We start from the raw sequence: 8,188 nt of genomic DNA, 5'->3' as shown, positions 1-8,188 counted from the left end.
GACATGATCTCCATGTACGTCGACGTGAAGCACAAGACATGGGACGAGGTGCTGCCGTACGTCACATTTGCCTACAACACGGCCGTACAAGAGACCACCGGAATGACACCCTTTCAGCTGGTGCATGGGCGCAAGGTAACGACAATGCTGGACGCTATGTTACCCCACGAAGTGGCTGTCGACGCAAGTGACGACGCCCAGGTGGTTGCCCAAAGGGCAGAAGAAGTCCGTCAGCTCGCCAGACTTCGGATTCAGGCTCAACAACGTGTCGACACTGGCCGCTACAACCTTCGTCGTCGGGACGTCCACTTCCAGCCCGGAGACAGGGTGTGGGTGTGGACACCGATTCGCCGCCGCGGTCTCAGCGAGAAGCTCCTGAAACGTTACTTTGGACCCTACAAAGTGCTTCGTCGACTCGGGGATCTGAACTACGAGGTGATGCCCGACGGAACACGAACATCGTCACGCCGCCCACCACGACCTGAGGTCGTCCACGTCGTGCACCTGAAGCCGTACTTCGCTCGATAGGACTGTGGACCTTTTGTGCTCCAAAAGACTCTTTAGTTTATCGTTCTTTTTTATTTTGATTTGTTTTACACTGCATCGGGGCGATGCACTTTTAAAGGGGGGAGTAATGCCGCGCGCAAGGCTGAGAAAGCAACGCTCGGTCGCGGTCCTCCAGAAAGCTCCCGTTTATTCATGTACCGCCCGTAACTTCTATCATTTATCCTGCTTTTGTTTTCTAGAAAGTGCGTGTTCATTCTCGCCCCGATCACGCGACGCTCGAACCGTTTTCGCCGAATCTTCGAGATAGCGACGCACTCTAGATAAGAGGCCGCCCGCGACCTTGTCGAGTGAGTTTCGCCCCAGCGCTCGATTCTGCTGACACGCCGACTTCGACGCCCGCGACGCTCTGCTTTCTTCTGTTTCCTTCTTTATTTTTGGCACAAGTTCGCCACATTAAACGTTTATTTATTTCTGTTTATTTCTTGTTTATTGGTCACGAATCACCACCCTTGACAATATATGATCCGACCCTCACACAGACGAAGCCACGGGAAGGCCCGAGGCCGCAATGTGCGTTCAAAGAGTAAGTGCTCAGTGTGTCCTGCAATTCACACCAAGTCTCGCAGCTGGCTGCGTTCTTCATCGACCCGAGAACCGAGTGATCCACCGCTTAGAGTCGTGTCAATGTTTTTGGATTTTTCAATCAGTACGACAAAACACAAGTTGTTGTTTTTTTTCGCGCCCGGCACATCCCATGCCATCTCGAAAGCGCAAAAAAAGGCCTCTTCTCAAACGCCTCTTCGTTAATCAAAACAAAAGGGCGATCCTCGAGAAGAGACGAAAAAGGGGGCGATGCGCCTTTTGTAACCCGCGGATTGTCCCGGTGCTTTTCAAATCTCCTCTCAATCGAGGCAGCAGAGGGCTCCCGCTGAGCGCATCATCGAAAGGAACGGAGGCCACCCAAAGAAAAAGGCACATCCGAACCACAGTTTTTTTTTTTTTTGTGCCGTCCCGACGGCATCCAAGCTTGGTCAGGATCGGCGCCAGATAAATTCGCACATCGAGTCCATTCCCCGTACAAGAGGAAGAAGACAAAACGATGCCAAATAACATCCGGTAATGATCCTTCCGCAGGTTCACCTACGGAAACCTTGTTACGACTTTTACTTCCTCTAAATGATCAAGTTTGGTCATCTTTCCAACACACCGGCGCAACCGAAAGGCCGCTCCGGGTATCGGTCCGAAGACCTCACTAAATCATTCAATCGGTAGTAGCGACGGGCGGTGTGTACAAAGGGCAGGGACGTAATCAACGCGAGCTTATGACTCGCGCTTACTGGGAATTCCTCGTTCAAGGGGAACAATTGCAAGCCCCTATCCCAATCACGAAGGAGGTTCCACGGGTTACCCAGTCTTTACAGACAGGGATAAAAACACGCTGCTTCCTTCAGTGTAGCGCGCGTGCGGCCCCGGACATCTAAGGGCATCACAGACCTGTTATTGCTCTGTTTCGTGCGGCTAGGAGCCGCTTGTCCCTCTAAGAAGGGTGCAAGGTGCAGAGAACCACGCACCTATTTAATAGGCTAGAGTCTCGTTCGTTATCGGAATTAACCAGACAAATCGCTCCACCAACTAAGAACGGCCATGCACCACCATCCACCGAATCAAGAAAGAGCTCTCAATCTGTCAATCCTCCCAGTGTCCGGGCCGGGTAAGTTTTCCCGTGTTGAGTCAAATTAAGCCGCAGGCTCCACTCCTGGTGGTGCCTTTCCGTCAATTCCTTTAAGTTTCAGCTTTGCAACCATACTTCCCCCGGAACCCAAGTACTTTGGTTTCCCGGAAGCTGCCCGCCGAGTCATTTGAGTAACTCAGGCGGATCGCTGGTTGGCATCGTTTATGGTTAGAACTAGGGCGGTATCTGATCGCCTTCGAACCTCTAACTTTCGTTCTTGATCAATGAAAACATTCTTGGCAAATGCTTTCGCAGTAGTTCGTCTTGCGACGGTCCAAGAATTTCACCTCTAGCGCCGCAATACGAATGCCCCCGTCTGTCCCTCTTAATCATTATCCTGTATTCCAAAAACCAACAGAACAGAAACAGGATCTTGTTCTATTATTCCATGCACTGTTATTCAGGCGAATCGCCTCCGTTGAGCACTCTAATTTTTTCAAAGTAAACGCGCCGGCCAAAGCAAGGCACCTGATGAAGGGAACCAAGCCACGACAGGCATGATGTTCAGCACGGGCCGTAACGTGGTGTCCACGCACTTCCCGCCTGTAACTGAGATCCAACTACGAGCTTTTTAACCGCAGCAACTTTAGTATACGCTATTGGAGCTGGAATTACCGCGGCTGCTGGCACCAGACTTGCCCTCCAATGGATCCTCGTTAAAGGATTTAGAGTGTACTCATTTCAATTACGGGGCCTCAAAAGAGTCCCGTATTGTTATTTTTCGTCACTACCTCCCCGTGCCGGGAGTGGGTAATTTGCGCGCCTGCTGCCTTCCTTGGATGTGGTAGCCGTTTCTCAGGCTCCCTCTCCGGAATCGAACCCTGATTCTCCGTTACCCGTAACAACCATGGTAGGCGCATAACCTACCATCGACAGTTGATAAGGCAGACACTTGAAAGAAACGTCGCCGGCTCGTGGCCGTGCGATCAGCACAAAGTTATCCAGAGTCACCACACAAAACGGACCGAAGCCCGATTGATCTTGGTCTAATAAAAGCACACGTCGCCCCGAGGGGCTTCGGGCTCACTGCATGTATTAGCTCTAGAATTGCCACAGTTATCCAAGTAGGAAGAAACGATCTAAGGAACCATAACTGATTTAATGAGCCATTCGCGGTTTCGCCTTGTTTCGGCATGTACTTAGACATGCATGGCTTAATCTTTGAGACAAGCATACGACTACTGGCAGGATCAACCAGGTAATCTTTTCGTGGTGGGTCGCCCAAAACCCTACCAACGCGCGGACGCGGGGCCACCGTCAGGCGCCCCTTACGAACCGCAAACACACACAACGCTTAGGAATTACTTCCAAATCCAAGAAGAAATGAAGCACGTTCGAGCGCGCAGCCGGAATATCCCCGACCGAGGTCGGTACCGACGCGGCAAGAAGCGCATAAATTTCTTTCTCGTCGTAGCAACAGAAAGTCGTACGCCAAAAAAATCATTGACGACGCCTTCGCAGCGTTGCCGAGCTTTCAGGTCCCGTGAGGACGCGAGGACGCACCCCGGCCTTCGGTCAGAACGCACTCGTCATTTCACACCGTTCGGTTAGCGCGGACGCTCCGAAACACCCTCCTCTCGCATTCGTTTTCAAGACACAGGTGCACCCGAGAACCGACCCCAACGGCAGACGCCAGAGATCGCAGGTACCTTGCTGTAACGACCATGCGGCGGAGGCAGCGGCCGAGACGGCGACGAAAGGCGTCGGCGACGTCGTCAGACGACGCTCGCACCAATCGAACGCTCGACAGACCCCACCTCCACATAATAGCACCGATAAGTATAAAGAAGATCCTTCAAGAGCATTCTGTACATAGTTTGTGGTTATCAGTTTCGGTGACTGACTGACTGACTTACTGACTTACTGTCTCACTTATGTGGCTCCTCGTTATTCAGTATCATTTATTTGTCCTTCTTTCTTTCTTATTTTTTCCCCTCTCTCTCTCCTTATATATATATATATGTATGTATGTATGTTTGTGTGTATATATATATATATAAATGTTCTTTTTTTCCTGTCTGCCTCTATATATACATACATACGTACATACATCCTACCCCTATAAAAAAAATTATTTCTCGCTTTTTATTAAAAACGTGCTGACCCCTGCTTGACTCTGATTACTTCTTTTCGACTTTCAGTTCATGTTAACATGGTCAACAGAAAGTTTATCGACTTTGTTATTACAAAGTAAACCAATATTTACACGGGGCATTTCATGCGTTTTGAATTGTGTCAGAGCCGAACAATGAGCGCTATAGTAAGTGAGATTGTCACTGCTTTTAATCCGAATGCTCGCGGTATCGCGCGTGTTTACGGCAGGCTTCATAATAGGCAATTTTCTTTCTTTACACTATTCTTCTTTGCTCACTTCATTGTTTCTACCATTGGTTTCGTTTGGAAGGCCCCGCCACTTAGTTTCCGACAAAGTCCTCTCAAGGAACGAAGTGAGAAGCACGGGATTAACAAAAGAAAAAGATGCGTGTTTTCTAGCGGTTACCCGTGTCGCTTTGCGACACGGGCTTTCTGGCGCTTTCAACTGGGCGAGAGCCGAACAAATTACCCTACTGCACTTGCGACGGGCAGCGCTTTCAAACGGAATACTGGAAATCTCGCTTACTCTTCTGGCAAGTTTGATAGGAGACAAATATTATTCTTTTCACGCGAATTGTTCGCTCTATTTCTAATCTCTCTCTTCCGTGTCCTTGGCATGGAACGCCCGCTTCGTCTCCCACAAAGTACTTCCGAGGAATCAAGTGCAAATCACGCGACTTTAAAATGTGCGTGTTTTCTAGCGGTTACCCGTGTCGCGAGGCGACACGGGCTTTCTGGCGCTTTCAACTGGGCGAGAGCCGAACACTGTACACTACTGCACTTGCGACGGGCAGCGCTTTCAAACGGAATACTGGAAATCTCGCTTACTTTTCTGGCAAGTTTGATAGGAGACAAATATTATTCTTCTCACGCGAATTGTTCGCTCTATTTCTAATCTCTCTCTTCCGTGTCCTTGGCATGGAACGCCCGCTTCGTCTCCCAAAAAGTACTTCCGAGGAATCAAGTGCAAATCACGCGACTTTAAAATGTGCGTGTTTTCTAGCGGTTACCCGTGTCGCGAGGCGACACGGGCTTTCTGGCGCTTTCAACTGGGCGAGAGCCGAACACTGTACACTACTGCACTTGCGACGGGCAGCGCTTTCAAACGGAATACTGGAAATCTCGCTTACTTTTCTGGCACGTTTGATAGGAGACAAATATTATTCTTTTCACGCGAATTGTTCGCTCTATTTCTAATCTCTCTCTTCCGTGTCCTTGGCATGGAACGCCCGCTTCGTCTCCCACAAAGTACTTCCGAGGTATCAAGTGCAAATCACGCGACTTTAAAATGTGCGTGTTTTCTAGCGGTTACCCGTGTCGCGAGGCGACACGGGCTTTCTGGCGCTTTCAACTGGGCGAGAGCCGAACACTGTACACTACTGCACTTGCCATGGACAACGCTTTCAAACGGAATACTGGAGATGTCGCGTGCTTTACTGCCAAGCTCAATAAGAGACGAATTTCTTTCTTTTCACGGGAATTATTTCCTCTATTTCTAATCTCGCTCTTTCGTTTCATTGGGAAGGAACGCGCGCTTAGTTAGCCGCAAAGCAGTCTGAATTAATCACGTCCAAAGTACAGAATTTTACAATATATAGTGTTTTTACCGGCTGACCGCGTCAGAAAGCGTACCTTTCCGACGAGGTCTGTGTCGCTTTGACGTGAGCGGGAGCAACGCGATTTGGGCTAGTGCACGCGAGATTGGCAGCGCTTCCAATTCCAGTACTGTAGATATTGCGTGCATTTTTTACACGCTTGAGGATGTGGGATTTTCTTTCTTGTGACGTGACCCGTTTGTCAAATTGTGTCTCGCTTTTTGGTATCGTTTAAGAAGCCCGTCCGCTTAGAATCCTAAAAAAGAAAAAAAAAAGAAATTAGTAAAGAAAGACGCCCATACTTTTTTGTTGCTCTTTCTTTTATTATCTGCGCAGGATTTTAATTTGTGTAAGTTTTGTTTACCGTCCCGACTATGTAGGCGTTCGTACATGCCCGTCCTCGCGCCTCGAATTGTGTGCGAGCGAAATCAATCTCCCCAAGCTAGCTTCAGAAATTGCTCGAAAATCGAACGTGAGGGAAGCCAGAGATACGTGGTTTTCACAGGTCGTGCAAGATTAATCCATAAAGTGCGATATTGGTATATATATATATATATATATATACATACATACATACACATACATGATTTCTGCGACAAATAGGAAGACAAAAAGACCATATTCTAGCATAATATAGGAACATTGACACTTTGCACACACAAGGGAGGTCAAATGGCAGGTTTTTCTTCCTTGTGCAGGAAACTTTATGGCAATGTCAGAAGGGAAGTTCCACTCTAGAATTGTGCGCTCAATAAAGGAGGAAAGGAAATGCACTTGAAAACCTTCACAGTTCAAGTAAGAAAACATTTCGAAACGACAGTTCGTTTTCTTGCAGGGAGGAGAAGAGGGGAGAGAGGGAGGGAGGGAGGGAGGGAGGGAAGGAAGGAAGGAAGGGGGGGGGGGGGTGCCATGCACGGTGAAGACCAGAGTGTCGAACCGAAAACCGAAGCGAACGAAAAACCGGAACCGAGGAGTTAGTTTCTTCCGAACCGAAACTGACCCGCCAACTTGGAACTGTACGGAAGAAAATATAACTGTCTATTAGTCTGACGATGAATAGAAGTACAAGGGTGTACGGCAGGGATAGCTGAAAAAAAAGGCTCTATGGACTTGGAGCGGCAGCCCAAAGTCGATGACGACGAAAAGAAAGCACACAGTTTCGGAAAACAGGCGGTAAGAAAGCGACAAATTAAGTAGCCGTCATGTCAAGTTGATTGCTTAGCTCTATTTAAGATGAAGGAAAAAAAAAGTAGCACAATTGATGCTTGCCTGCTAAATTGAATCAACCATTATCTTGTAAAGAAAAAAAACCTCAAATGCCAATCACCTGTATTTTAGGTGACCCAACAGACTGATAACTTTTAAATTCAGGCTAAAATATAACACAAAAAAAAACAAAAAAAAAACAACAACAAGGAAAGACAGATATGTATGTAGCTTGTCATTTACTGCTCCATCAAATTTAAATAAAGCAATTTATTTCTCGGCACCTGAAAATAAGCGAACCCTACAAATGAATGGAAAGATACCCGTTTGCACTCTTGAAATAGTGCCTATTACGAAAAGAAGCACCAGGTAAATATAATATCACTTTAGCTTCTTCTTTTTCTTTTTAATACGGTACGCTGTTGGTTCATCTTAGTAAAATATATAAAATAGCGCAAAAAAGACGAGGACAAGGAGTATACAGGACAGGCACTCACTTTCAACTAGTTTTATCCAGGAAAAGTAAACATACATATATAGCTTTTATTCACGATAAGTGCCGAGGGCAGCCGAGAAGGCGGCAATAGCCCCGGATGGTTTGATCGTGCTGGGAGACACCAGCATCCCAGCTCAAATATCTTCTACCCTTAAGAATATGTGCTGCTTTGCCTGTCGTGTGTATATACATGTTCACTTTTCCTGAATGAAACTAGTTCAACATCAGCGCCTGTCCTGTATACCTCTTGTTCTTCTATTTGTTGTGCTATTTTAATGTCCTACATTACTTTTGTGCTCCCGCAAATCGAAGCAAACCAATAAAAAATTCGGTTCGACACTCTGGTGGAAACTAAAAGCTTAGAAAGAAAGAGGAAAAAAAGAAAAAGGAAAACATTTCTACAATAATGATAAGCAGGAGGAGGAGAACAAGAAGGCTAATAATGTGGAAAAAAAAGACACGACCCAAATAAATCAATACAAAGGATGGTATAAGTCATGCATACTTACCACATGTAAAATTAATTAAAAAAAAATTAGAAAAAAAATGTGTATTTAT

General features: G+C 47.0%; 2 non-coding genes across 2 annotated transcripts; both read right to left on the bottom strand.

Annotated features, from left to right (window-relative positions):
• Positions 1–1,032: 1,032 nt before the first annotated feature.
• LOC120848952 lies at positions 1,033–1,185 on the bottom strand. Its single transcript, XR_005717808.1, has one exon. It is a non-coding gene; the product is annotated as a 5.8S ribosomal RNA (ribosomal RNA).
• A 439-nt stretch (positions 1,186–1,624) lies between these two features.
• LOC120848963 lies at positions 1,625–3,440 on the bottom strand. Its single transcript, XR_005717819.2, has one exon. It is a non-coding gene; the product is annotated as a small subunit ribosomal RNA (ribosomal RNA).
• Between the last annotated feature and the right edge of the window lie 4,748 nt (positions 3,441–8,188).

This window comes from Ixodes scapularis, unplaced genomic scaffold (assembly GCF_016920785.2).
Source record: "Ixodes scapularis isolate PalLabHiFi unplaced genomic scaffold, ASM1692078v2 ptg000854l_1__unscaffolded, whole genome shotgun sequence".
Classification (NCBI taxonomy): domain Eukaryota; kingdom Metazoa; phylum Arthropoda; class Arachnida; order Ixodida; family Ixodidae; genus Ixodes; species Ixodes scapularis.
The sequence above is the reverse complement of the archived record's forward strand: the minus strand, read 5'-3'. Positions and strand labels throughout refer to the sequence as shown.